At 35.8% G+C, this 14696-nt stretch overlaps 1 long non-coding RNA gene across 1 annotated transcript in view; it reads left to right on the forward strand.

Annotated features, from left to right (window-relative positions):
• The first annotated feature begins 685 nt into the window (after positions 1 to 685).
• LOC116183898 (uncharacterized) overlaps positions 686 to 14696 on the forward strand; it is an 80199-nt gene continuing 66188 nt past the window's right edge. The window contains exon 1 of the long non-coding RNA XR_004148602.2: positions 686 to 747. This is a non-coding gene — a long non-coding RNA (uncharacterized LOC116183898). The remainder of the gene's footprint in view (positions 748 to 14696) is intronic.

Genomic DNA, 14696 nt, shown 5'->3' on the forward strand with positions numbered 1-14696 from the left:
GAGTCATTGTATACTGTGTTTCAATAAGAAAAATGGCATGCTAAAGAAAGAAAAATAATTCAAAGACATCCAAAGGATTTGAAAAACCAAATTATTTTAATCAAAATTGTTTCCACTTTTGCAGTAAGAAGGAGCAAGAGTAACTTGGAAAGAAGTGCTCTGCTTATATTTGTGTTTGAAAACCATAATAATAAATATTTATTTTGGACCATATAGTTGATGATCAACAAGATGACTGACTTCTTAATTGTCTGGCTTTAGAATAAGGTATTGCAGATCCCAAGGCTTGTATTAGTTTCTTTTCTCCCTTTTCACTAGGTTAGATATTTTTGTAGGTTTTATGTAGATATTTTGCTTTGAATTATAAGATAATTTAATGTTAAGAGAAGGTCAAAGTCCATAAGATGCTCTGTTTGCCATTAGAAGTATAGCCTTCATGTTTTCCCCTTCGTATTAGCTGGCACAACACAAGGTGTCAATTGCCCTTCCTGGTTATTTAACATTCTTTTATAGCACTATCCCAGCCCTCCCAACAGGGATAACTTACATGGAACCACTTCATTCTTATCATCTCGGCAGTGTACAGCATTTCAATGTGCAGGTTCCTCCTCAGCACCTCTGCCTTTGAAACAGCAGGAATGCAGCACATGCACTTCCTGCAGCTGCAGAGAGCTGCTGCGCAGTGATCTGGGCTGGCATCCACGGCTCTGCCTCACCCACCACGGCTGTGACACAGCACTGAGACAGGCAGGTTTTCTTAGCTCTCCCTCGCTTTTATGCTATGATCAATTTCTAGTGGCTTTTAACCTTTTTCTTAGCTCCTGTAAATTTATTTTGTCCTAAATATACTACAGTAGGTAATACATAATCTATTTGTGTCAATGTACTAAATCCTAGTAAGAAATCTTTCAAGGGCTCTATAAACAATTCTGAAGATTTTTAAAAAATGTATAATTTCCCTTTCCATTTAATACCAAGCCCATTTCAAATAGTTAATACTTTCCAGTGACTCTGTGTTTGAGAGCTCTAACACTGTAGAGCTCCGTATTTTTTTTTCAGCTTTGGCTGAAATTTTGCCAAAGGGTTGCAATCTTTTGCAGTGAATACTGTGCAAAGTCATTACAGAAATGTTCCAATGTGCTTGAATATGCAACATATGCAAAGTCCTGGTGGGATTTGTAAATTATTGCCATAGAACAACTGTGAGATGTGGGACAAATGGTAGAAAAGAAAGGCTATGATCAGGATAATTGAAAGAAATGGGTGCTGTGGATATCTTAATACTATTTTCTGCCACACCCCCTCTGTTTATAGTCTCCAAATGCCTTGCAGATCCCATGATAGAGTGTGTGTTCAGTGTGTGTGCAAGTATCTACCTTGCTACTACTGTCCATTGCTGTTGGCATCCCTGTGAGGCAGATAAAATGTGTTTAATTAAGGCAGTGATCCTCAGCCGTTGCAGCCCAGGTATGCCAGGTGGTATGTGCCAGATGGCATAGCCCTGATGAGGAGAGTCTTCCAAATCCCCAGCTCTGAAAGATGAGGGAAACATAGCCCTGATGAGGAGAGTCTTCCAAATCCCCAGCTCTGAAAGATGAGGGAAACATCAGTGACAGTGTTAGAATGATACAGGGCCCCTGAGCACATACCCCCAGTACTGTTTGTTTAAGTATACCTTTGAATCTTATTAGAGGATTTGTAAAAGCCAATTTGTTTTCCTCACATTTCTTACAGAAGTTTTAAATAAGAAGCCATACAGCTTCAAGCATACTACTAGCCTTACTGCCTTCATAACATGAAAATTACAGAGGTTCAATTACCTCAATCATTTACGACTTTTGATTGTTTAACCACCAATGAAACATTTCCAACACTTATGTAGCTTTGCTAGGCTATGTGGAGTGTTAGCACAGTTGAAGACAAGATAGCAAGGTTCACAAAGAGGACTAATAGATCATTAGACTCTTTACAAAGTAATGATTGTTTTAAGTGGTAAGCCTTAAAGCTTAATTGTCCTTGGATGTTCTGATCAATGTTGACAAAACCAGCTGTTTCTTCAGGTTGATTAATGCCACAGCCGAGATTGTTAGTGCAAAATTGAAACAAATATTATTCCATATAAAAGAAGCTAAAGATGGAAAAATAGAGACTTCCTGAAAAGAAAATATTTTTTTTCTTAAGGGAAAAATACAGTTAATCCTCATTGCAATCAAATTCTTATCAGCTTTAAAAATTGGTAAGCAACAGTAAAGATGATAGACTGAGTAGATAGATATTTTACAAAAATTTTGAAGGGAAGAGGGGAAGTGAATTGAAGAGATGTGGATGTTGTATGCAAACAAACTTTACTACTGTGTCTGGGGGATTTGATGCCATGTCTTTTTATTTTATGTCATTGAGTAGCTTTGCTGCAGAAGTGAGGTCTTCATCTGAGCAGTCTCTTTGGTACTTGCTGAGCTGTTGCTGAGCTTTCAACATCTGACATTCGCAGCGTGGAGCCCCTGGTAGAACAAGACCATAGCTGTGTAAATTCCTCCAGTATTTGTTAGTGTGACTGGTTTATCCATAATTTTCTTCCTGCCATTTCATTTGGAAGACACAGTACCTTATTGTTCTTCAGTTCTAATTTTAATTCTTTTATAATGTCAGAACTAAATGCATGCCCAGTCAACCCTAAAAGCATAACATAATACTAACCGTTAAAAATTAAACTGCTTTTCTGCATTGGCTTCTCAAATTCCTGCAGACACGAGAAGTTTCAAACTACATTAATTATGCTTATGGTAATTGCAGCAGAGTTGCATATTTTTATGATGTTGTTTGAGGTCTCAGTATTGAAACTCCCTTCCTTAAGCTTTCCCAGATAATTTAAATGATGTTGGATTAGAATATCAGTGTTTTCTCTTTTCTTCTTTAGGATTGGTCAGAAATAATTGGTTATGATAGAGAGTGATTTTGGTCATTATTAATTGACCCCCAAATAATTTTCCCACAAAGAAATTGACAGTCTTTTTGCAATGTGAATCAGGTGATATTAGCTTCATGAATTAATTTTTATTCTTGTGGAGTTCACTGTACACCTTTAGAGACATCTCTAGTGCAATTGTTAGTATAGTGGACTAGATTGCAGTGAGGAGAGGTCAGTTCAACATCTGTCTTTCCTATTTTGCCTACACAGTAATGCACACCATTCTGCTACTTTAGAAATCTCTGGAGCATAATATAAACTGAGATTTAATGACTTGGAACCTGCTGTTTCAACTGACAAGTTCCTAGCCTGCTTTAGTTTATGTAAAAGTGTTGTTTTTTATTTCAGGTTGCATGACATCACCAAAACATTTTTAATCACAAACTTCATGGTGAAACTAGTGGATACAGGAATTTCTTGACTGAGAGACCCACCAGACTTTAACCTGTCCCACTAAAGTGCATGTCAGTATTTTATTAATTTCCGCTTTCAGCTTCTCCTAGGCTTCACTAGTTTTCTGGAGGCATATCTCTTCCTGTGACACTTATCAATGCTTTATGGTAACAAATGTGTGACATGCATCAGAAAAAGTGATTGACTTTTTAAACTGAAGTCATTAAGCATGTCCTGTACTCCGACAAGTTACAAGGAGCAGGCAGTGAGAAGTTGCCATGAATGTCAGTACATCAGAGTTGGATCTTGGTTGTCTCAGTCTAATCACAGATATGCCCATGTGAACTATAGAAAATTGCTTTTACTGAGCTCTGGATGTTGTGGCTTTTTCTCTCAGTGCAGGGTGTCCTTGAGTAAGTGTGTGCTTCTTTGTTAGTGCAGTTCAGCTATACCCTCTACAATAGCAGAGGGTAAGCTACTTTTAGTTAATGTTATTAAAAAAAAAATCAGTCTCATACCTCTCAAAAGCAGGGTATAGGCTATATGTAGGATTCTTAAACATTCTGAGCTTACTTTGTGCCATCCATTCTGGAACATACTTAAAGCAGTCAAAAGTTCTGCTTAAAAAGAGATTTTGCAGTCTTTTTGGTAGAGGAAACTCTGGGTTTGGGGCGTTTTACAGTCACTGAAAATTAAAGTAACAGTTAAAAATGAATACATTTAATAAACATTGTTAAAACATTTTGTCTGGCTTTATACATTCAACTGATTAGTATGTCAATTAAAAATGGATTGATTTATGTTTTTAATTGCAGGACACTTAGCATATTTGTCTTTTCCTAGTAATTTGCTAGTCAGGTACTTTCTCTTTGAATATTGTTCATTCAGTAAATTTCAGTACAAGTGGATTGCTTTAGAAATACAAAGCCATGTCCCCCTTGAAGCACTTTCCTGTGGAAACGAAATATTGGTTTCAATTTTGGAAAGCCTGTAACTGCAAAAACCATTCATGGATTTGGATTTCTCATGTGACCAAACTAAGATCTCCTGGAAAATGGGGCAGCATCTGTAGGTGCCTTGCACAGCCTGTCTTTGGAAACTTGAGTTAAAATTAGTCTCTCTGTGCCTGATGTTCTTTGACAAAACCAGGAGGACAGCAATCATGAGCATAGTATGTTTTCTTTTTAAATTATAAAACTCAAGGCCAAATTAATTCTGCTCTCCTTGTCCTTGCTTGTGAGGGATTTTTTTGGTCACTCATATGACCAAACATTCCAGTTTACAATACCATGGGTTGCAGTTCTGTAATTAAGGTAAAAAAGGTAACCTTGTTTTGTAGGCTCAGGGTACATTGGATTACAATACAATCATTTATGTTTGTGTGCCTGATCAAATCTTTCTTTTAATCTACTTCTTGAATCTGGTGAGAAGCTGATGTGAGATTTTTAATGTTATTTATTATAACAAATAGTTGAAAATTGAAATATAATTTGAGTTTATTGCTGCTTGTAATCTGTTTAGGAGCCTGTAATAAGAGTTTTAACACTTACTGATGGCTCTGGTCTAGCTGAGCTCACACAGAATACTACTAATATTAGAATGAATAATGGCAGTAGGAGAAAATAGATTACTCTTCAATTCTAGTATTTTGGAACTTACCTCAAGTGTCCAAATGTACAGTACCACAGTTTTATTTTTTCTTAAGTTTTATGAAAGATCCAGTAATATTAATAACATATTATTACAATATGCTTGGTATCTTAGGAAAATGAATTTATTTTCCCTGTGTTCCACAATGCTACATTAAAAACCCCAGCTTTCAAGAACTTTTCAAAGATTTGGAAAAAAAAATGCATTTCAATAAGAAGTGATGTAACTGTTAGATTGATAGTGTGAACAAGTTATGGCAGAAAAATATCCTCCCATAAGTCACTGTTAAATATACTGTGTAGGTTCTGTTCTCTCCTTTAACCTATAACCTTAAGGTAAGTAGTATCTGTTTCAGTAAATATGCCCCTTTTTATTGTATTTTACATTCCAGAGAGGTTTTAGCAAGGTTGATGTTGAGGAAATATTTCTGCCAGCTAGTAAGGCAAATTAATCCTTTGTCCTGGATTTAAAAAAATAGGAGATTTGGTTGCCATTCTAGTCAAACTGATCTTTAAATTACCCTAGATCCAGAGAATCGATTGATTTTTTTCATTATTCACTCTTCAGATGTTCAGCACTTATTGCAATGAGTTTGGAAATGCAATCCCAAAGGACTGAAAATTTGCAAGCTTTGTCTCTAATTTTGACTGTAACCACGAAAAATACAAGACAGTGCAAAACTTAGGCATTGCAAAACTTTAAACAATTTCTGTTTCTTATGTACTATGGCTGTAATTGTGTTCTGGCAGCTTTGTGTGACCTTTCCCAAAATGCCAGCCTTTTTATTTTGGAACAAGTTAACAGCCGTGGTGAGCCTCCAGACACAGTGATTTTCCAGAGCAGCTGTACCCCTCAGTGAATACCTGTCACTGCTCCCCAGGGCAGGGCTCTACAATGTTGCACAATGTCCACCACCAAATCCTGTCACAAGAGTTTCTGACCATACTCACCCTCCTTGAATTGCAGTTTCACTTTCTGCAGCTGCTCTCTGATAACCCAGCTTCCAAACAACAAGGTCTGTGGGAGACTTATTATTCCATTTTTCTCCTATGAATCCAAACAATAAAATTACCTTCCATACTGGACAGTTGCAGAATCATCGTAGAAATCTCCTTGGACTACATATTACCCCAAACACGCTGATGAATTTTAAAATGTACTTTGGTGTTTTTCCAGTTTTTGGTTTTTCACTGACCTGGAAATTCTATGTGTATGTTCTATTTCTTGTAGTTTCTCTTTGACACAAAAAGCATTGACATTTCCAGACTGTTTATCATGAAAATGCAGTATGAATATCGTCCTTGATGTTCTTTCTGGCTGATCCAAGCTTGTTTCTTCTGTAGATTATCTAATTTTCTTGCAGCTGTGAAACATACACTAAACCTGCTCATTCAGTGAAAAAGCCAGAAAATTGCATTTCCTTGTCAGGTTGCATTGCTTCAATCTGTGCAGCACATATAAGCCAATTTCTCTTCATTCCTTTAACCCTTGCTGTGTCAAATTCATCATGATTTTTTTGACGCACTCATCTTCAGAAATTAATTAACTTCTTTTTCCACTGGAAAGGGAAAAGACTTATGCAAACCCCACCGACTTTGTGGTCAGGTGATGGCATTGAATTTCTGCAATGGCAGTAAGTGTTTTCTTCAGTCTTTGTAGGATCTCTAAGATTGCACAGTAGGTTTCTATTTTCCATGCCTTTATTAATTTCCATTCTATTGCAGAACACTCCCTGGTTTTCCTCACAGACAGTACGATGGTGGTGTAGGACTAGGGAGTGTGGTATTTGAGGAAAGGTTTTCCGAGAGGAAGGATTAGAGATTTTGGCGCTTTACAATCTGAGCTACTCATGGGTGGGCTGGAGTCGTAACATCACTTTTTATGGCTTTCATAGGATCATGGAATCATTCAGTTTGGAAAAGTCCCTTAAGATCATGGATTCCAACCATGAACATAATGAAACCAAGGCCACCAAGACTTTGCAACACTTCTGCAATATCTCTCCATTAGAAATGTGATTTGGTCTTTACAGATGGCTCAGAATAGCTGTCTTATGCACCCTGTGAATGTGGGAGACCCTCTTGAATAGCTGAGTTCATATTAAGCAGAAAATTTTCAGTGGCTTGAGCTAACTATTTTAATTTTGTGGAGAAGCTACACTCTCTAATGGAGACCTAAAATGTCAAATTTATGCCTCTGATGAATTATTAAATCTGTTCTGCATATGAAAAGTTGCAGTTTCAAGGGAAATAGGGAAAGTGTAAATAAGCAAGTAAACAAAATATTCAAACTGCATTTTTTTAAAAAAGGAAATTACCCTAACTTGTTTTCCTTTCATTTTTCTACTCCCTACAGGGGTCTTCTGACTGCCACAAGTAAAGTTACTTCTGTTTTCTCTATACATTAAAAGACAGAAAAGCTTTTTTTCTGCAAACAAACCATATAACCAAGAATTACATATTTTGCTTTTGTTTGTTCACTTGCTATTTTCATCTTCAAGTGTGAGAAGCCTGAGGTTTCCTTAGCTCACCAAGTAGAGGGTTGAGTATCTTAAAGACTCTGGAGTTTTTAAATTACCAGGTGCATCTCTGCAAGAAATCCTTATGTATACAGGGCTGTATTTAAGATGATCCTGCCATTTGAATCAAGATTACACAAGGAAATTCAGAGAATTATTTAAGCATCTGTTAAACTGTTTCTAAGTCCCTTGGTCTTTGTGGTATTTTATGTTCTGATGGTCTGATAAATGTCAAATTAGGAAAACATTCACTCTACAGAGAAGAGATGCTCATGAATGAGCATATTAAGAAAAGTGTGATAAAGTTGTTGATATGTAAACAATTGATCATCAATGACATTCTCTTCTTGAGGGACTAATTCTTATTATTCATTACTTGCAACTACTGGGCCTCCACATATTATTTTATTCATGTCCTAAGAATAACCAGGAGTGCTCAGAGTGGGACTGAAATTCCAGTTTGCTCTGCAAAAATAATAGAGCTGAAGATTGAAAATTACAAATGGGGCGAGTGGAAAATTTCAGAAGGAGTAGAGAAAACATTTTAACTTAAGTATGTTTTATTAAAATATTTCTCTGATTATGGTCAGATTCAATTGCAGGATTATATGTGCTGAAAATCCAGGGCCTGGAAATCATATAATTATTTAGAACACAGCTCTTAGCCAAAATGATATTATTTACTATACATTCTGGAATATTGAAATGAACACAGACAAAGGAATAGGGAAAAGCAGTTATATTACCTTCTTATCTGAAAAATACACATTACTGTGTAGTTAAATTAATAATTATCAATTCTATAGGGTTTACTTACCATCAGTATTTTTATTTTCCCTCTCCTTTTTTGCCCGTTTTGGGCTTTTTTGAGATCAAGTAGCTAATGATGATTAATGACAATCATACTGCTGATTTTTAAATGCCCAGTTGAATCTGAAGTGTTGGTTCCCCCAAAATCAGAGGACAATGCTGACTACATAAAGTAAAAATTCAAGCTCAGTCCTAGTAGAGAGAGCAACGATTTCTTTCATGTCATATAAATATATCCTCCATCTTACTCTTTACTCAATTTCTTTTCATTTTTGGATTCCAACCACAGATTTTCCAAGGGACTTTAGGCATCTGTGAGGAAGCCCAGATAAGTATCTGGAATATCTTACACTGCTATAGGTTTTTGTGAGGAAGATAATAACTTTATTTTTTAACACATATTTGTTGCAAGCATTACTTAATCTTCTTAAAAAAAGTAATTTTCTTTTTGCTTACACATTCCTGGGCCAATTGTTCTGGAGGCTGCTTTTACTCCATAGAGCATATTTACTAACATTCTGATTGAGGACATTTGAAATAAATGCTCTTTTCTTTATTACACTATTTTAATAGTGTAATAAAGAATGTGATTACAATTTATACAAAGCCACATATCTCTTTGAATTGTGGAAATCCCTTGATTTCACCTTCATCCCATTTTTGCCACTGTCATAGTAAAAATATTCTGGAGTTTTTAATTTGCTCATACATTAATCTTCCCAGTAAATGCGCATCATTTCTTTCACAAAAAGATTCATTAAAACTTAAAAATTAATTGCTCATGACCCAGAATGATACTGTGTCTCAGCTGGCATGATGAAATCTGTGGTATTCAAACCATATTTTCTTTTTGTAAGATGTGCAACATCAGCTGCTATTGATTAAAGCAGGCTGGTGCTGCCTGCTATCATACAGGAGTGCAACAGCAGAGGATTATCAGGGAGATCATTAGGCCCAGCAATCAAACACGCAAGCTTACACCACTGTCTCTTAAAACACAGTTAATTTGTTCATGTTTTCCTAAGAGCAATTAACAGCAGGCAGGAGTTTTAATGAAATAAGCTGGTGTTTCCCACAGGGGCTATTTATTTTGAGCATTACTGAGTAGCAACATCTTAGAAGTGTTTACCTTAAGACATGATTAATAACAAGGCTGTTCAGCTACATGTTGGGTAAAATGAAGACCCAAATCAAGGAATATTTCTAATGAAGTAATGGGATCCATTGGCATATTCCCTGCCTAAGAGTAGAGAAGAGAGGTGGAACTTACCTCTCTTAAACTTTTTTTTGTGCAAAATCAACAGAATTCAAGTCACTTCTTGCACAAGTGTAATTTTCAACAATGTAATAATTTAGTTAAGTGGGATTGTGTTGAAACATTTAGAAATTTCCATAAGTGATAAGTGTCTGTTTCTGAGTTACTTGGAGATGTACAAATGACCTGTTAAAGGAATTAATTAACTTTCTGTTAGGGTTAAACAGGATTTTAAGCATGCCAGTGGAAATAAATTTTGAGAGTTTAAAAACTGCCAGAAGTTTAATAACCAGAGTCCTAATTTCTTCATGACTGTCAAATCAAACATACATTTTTAAAAAAAGAAAAGGAGCTTTTTAGGTGAAATAATTATCCAAAACATGAGAAACATTTTTGAGAAACTTCTGCTAGAAAGTGAGATTTTTAGAAGAACCTCAGTGATTTAGAACCAAACTGCCACTTGAAATCAAAGAGGTTCATGCTTCTAAGGAATGTAAATACTTACAGAAATCTATGGCATGATGACATAAATCTCTGGATTTTTCAAAATGCCGTATCATTGTCCTACAAGACTCCTGGATGTTCTGTGAATTGTAGTGTGATGCAATTTCATCCTTATTGGTATCATTGAACTCATACTGGTATTTGAGTTGTCTTGCTTTAAAATACTGTTGCAATTAAAATTCTCTATTGTGTTTCAGTAACCTCCGTGAATGTCAGACTTTTGACTGAGGGGCCTTGATGCTTCAGCAAAGTCCTTGCCTTGCTGTTCACAGCATGGGGCCTTTAATCTGATTCACTGTGGCAAGTTTGGAAATCAGAAGCAGTTGTGCTTATAGCTCCTGACTGAGTAAACTAAATCTGCTGTTTTGATTGCACTTGTCTTAATGCAGTCCTTTAGAAGTGGGACACGTTAAGTAAAAAATGTACTGCCTTCATTATGAACGCCCCTCCCAAATCAACATAATCAAAGAGTAATCAACATTTACATATGGTGTCTTTCCAAATCAGAATTAATTCCCTTATTTTGAATTCACAGTTTTTTCCTTTAAGGAGAGCTTAAGCAACAGATTTATGTGAGAAAATTCAATTTAGTGTAATTTAGAGTTGTTTCTGCTGAATTCATTAGTCATTCAGTTGTGTATAGGACAGGAGTTCTACCAGGGGCTGTTATTCCATGAGCAGACCAAGAAAGGCAGTGCAAATGGAAGTGCAAGTGAAGGAGCATCTCTGCTCTGCACTGTGTTACTCACACCAGAGGAAGAATTTGGCCAGAATGCAAAATTACATTGTACTGACGTAGACACATAAGTGTGTGTGCTAGTGCATGAATAGAATAGTCCAGTGGACAAATTACCACTGATTTCTGTCAAGATGAGCTTAAAATTTACTACAGTGGTGCTTTTTTTTTTTTTTTTTACTTTCTCAAGTTGTCAATTACTGTGTTTTCTATGCTATTTCAGACAGGAAAAAGAAAAGCTAAATTTATAAAAAATCATGAAATCATTTATATTTATAAAACTTTATTGATTCTAATATTGGGCCAAAGATTTGGTAAACTGATCTTTTCATAGAAAAAAGAACATAATATTTTTGTTGGTAAACAAGACCTTAATTTTATCTTTTCCTGGGGGAAGATGGATGGGTTCCCTCTACTAGGACAGGTTAGGTGAAGAAGGGGCCTGAAGTCATTAGAAGATTTAGTCTATTAATTAACCCTTCACATTTAGAAAGGTTACAGATACCTATTGAAATGGCTCATAGGAAACTCTGCTTCATTGAATATCCTGCATTTTCCTCTGATGATGATAATTACACACAATAGTCAAATCCCTCCTCAAGCCTTTGGTAAGATAAATATACCAATTTCCTTTTAAGGCACTTTAAAAACAATATTCTTGTTGAGGCTACCTTCTTCTTTCTAATATGCTCTCTTTTCTAGTAATTGTTTTGCTAAAGCAATTGTAAGGGAGATTTTGCTCCTTCCAAATAAATCCAGCTGAATAATTGCTGTTCTCTGGCCTTGAGTTAATCATTAATTTCAAAGCTATTACAATGCTGCTATAAAAGCAACATTGCACACTTTTATCATACAAGCCAATTATTGATGTAAACGTTTGTACCTCCAGGATAAGATTATAAATTGGGAAAATATAGAATGATTTTGTGAGTAGAATAAAATATCCTAAACATGAAGCAAAATGGATTTTTTTTTTTAATACAGTGAATCCAAAAATGCATTTCACTTTGGTTTATGCCCTGGTGAATAAAGCACCAAAGAATTCACACTGCTTCTTTCTGAGTCTTTTCCTTTTGAAAGGAAGTAAGGAAGAATTGGTTTCCCATACAAACAAGTACTGCAGTGTCTTCAGTAGAAGATCGAGTGTTGTGAGATAAACACAATCTGATGTGATGGACTCAAAGGCTCCTTGGGTCAGCTCTTGGCCCCAGAACTCCAGCTAGAAATACAGGACTCCTTCTACATTCCCAAAATGTTGGCATGCCACAGTCTGCAAAACTTTCCTTCCAAAATGGAAGGATAGCACCATGCAGGGAGTTTCAGGAAACACAAGTCTCTGTGAGCTTAAGGACTGTTCTAGTTGCAGAAATGCAGTAGGCTTAGATAATTGCCATAAAATTAAAACAAAAATTCCATGACACTTCTATGCAGTATATTCTATATTAGAAATAAAGGGCAGTTCTGGACAGTTTGGATTAAACTGTGGACAGTAATATTTCTAAATCCAGTAAATCTTTTAAAACAGCCCTTACAATCAACCAATGCCAAATAAAGACTGCAAATCATACAGTAATTGTTATTTTTAATTTTCAGCATCACTTCGTCGAAAAAACCCCACAACTACCTCTCAGCACATCTGTTAATATATTATAAATTTGCTATTTATAAAATTTTGGAAAAGTACTTGCCTCTGATTACCCCATTTTCATTATATACATATTCATATGTGTAATTATAGCAATTGAAATGCAGTGTGTATAGTGCAGTGTTAAACCACAGGACAGGTTTCAATTAGAAATAGAAGCACTGTGGGGTTTTCTATTTTTTCTATTTTTTCTATTTTTTATTTCTATTGCCTATTTTTAGATATTTATATCTAGGTATTTATTTCTAGATATCTTTTTTACTGAATTGTTATTGTATATTCAGTATTATTTTCCCGCAATTCATATCTACATCAGTCTTCTGTGTCTGACTAGAGGAAATCCATTACTGCCACCTTAAATTGCCTTTTTCCTGTTGGTCTGTCTATTTTTAAAGATTTATCTTCTTTTCCTTTTCTCTGAAACCATTTAGTCTTCTATAACATTTATTATCTTAAGGAGCAGTCTTTATTGTCTGTTCATTTTTGTTAAGGTAGCTTTCATTTAGGTATTGATACTGTGTCCAGTAATGTTTTGCAGTGTATTCGGCACAAGTTAGCACACTTCTTCCTAATAGTTCACAAATACCTTATTTCTTAAATATCCTAGTGAATCATTGTTAGATACATGGATTAAACCTTGAAATATTTCAACAGCACATACTTGCATTCTGGTTAGCTTGGTTTGTTTTCATCCAAGTGGAAATGAAGAACTGTGATTGTGCTGCGTACACTCAAAAATGATAGCAGAACAAAACTCCTAATGGAATTTAGCTGCTTTTGAAATGTGGAGTTCCAGCCTTATTCCCTCACTAAACATCATCGTGTGCAGAGAGCTGTTCCCGCTGAACTCGCGTGAGTTGACTCAAGCTTTGTCGCCAGTCTCTGCAGAGGACTGGCACTCGGCTTGCTGACAGAGGAGCCCTGCAGATTGCTCAGGGGCATTTCTGCATCATTTCAGCTGCGGCTGTGATCAGCTTTTTAAAGTTCTCCTTGAAGATGGGCTGTAGCAGTTTGAAAGGCAAACAATTCTGGTAACAACACCCACCCCCTGAAACTCGCAGCAGCTGATGACTTGTCTAGAGGACAAAATGAAAAGTATTACAGTCGAGTTCTAGGTGTACACTGAAGTAATTACTTGCAGGTCAGTGAAAAATCCTGTTAGGTGAGTTTGTCTGTTGTTAATTGTGTGTGTCTTCAGGGACAGTCCTGCCACGGCAGAATGAAGAGCACAGCCTCAGCTGTTCTTTCTGGTGAGAAATTTATATAACAGCACAGAAAAGTGATGGGATTTGGAAAAATATAAGTATCTGTAGTCAGCACTATGGATGAATGACAGGGACTGAGTTATTAAGTGAGACTCTTGGGCACTAAAGGTAGTTCACCGGTCATCTCTTAGGAAATTTGAAATTCTTTTGAAATGGCTGCTTAAAATGCCAGTTTAATTTTTTTCCTTTACTTTTTTTTTTTTTAAAGTTTTACATTTTGTATAATACTGTAAATCCATTTAAAATTATCACTTATGATACTACCTCAGTTTCATCAAAATATATGTTAATGAATAACACAGTAATGTCCTGGTATGGATAATTCAAAATTTCTGACAGGCTTTACTTTATAGTAATGCCTCAGATTTTCTATAGTCCAGATTACCAATCACAGTAGAGATTATTATACATGAAAAAAGTTACTGCTAGCTAAACAAATGAGCTTTATCTTATAAATTACTAATTTACTAGAGTACCTTATGCATGACTAGCCCTGAGTTTTTGTTGCTAAATTCAGTGTTGGTTAGAATCATGTCAAACTGAAGTTAACCACAACTGAAGTAGGAAATCCTTAAACCTTGGTCCAAGTGTAGTATTAGTTTAGCTGCTACTAATATAGTTGCATATCTGAGATAACACAGTTTAATAGTTGCTATTTCTTACAGTCATTTCTACTATAGGAAATTAATGTTGTGATCTGAAAACCAGATACAACTCCATGCATTCCTGCTCCTTTCAGGCCAGAATGGTTCACAAATGTGCATCTTCCATGAAAAGGAAATATTTCATTTTTTTTCCCTCTCTTTGAAATCCAGTTCTCCTACAATCTAGTTGAAAATCAGGACTTCCTTCTCTTGCTGGGCAGTCTCCTGTCCAGCCCATCCTAAATTGGACTGTCATATGTTAGCTGCCTGCAGTTTTGATGACACAGAGGTGGTAGCTCTCTTCTGCC

Source organism: Lonchura striata, chromosome 9 (assembly GCF_046129695.1).
Source record: "Lonchura striata isolate bLonStr1 chromosome 9, bLonStr1.mat, whole genome shotgun sequence".
NCBI lineage: Eukaryota > Metazoa > Chordata > Aves > Passeriformes > Estrildidae > Lonchura > Lonchura striata.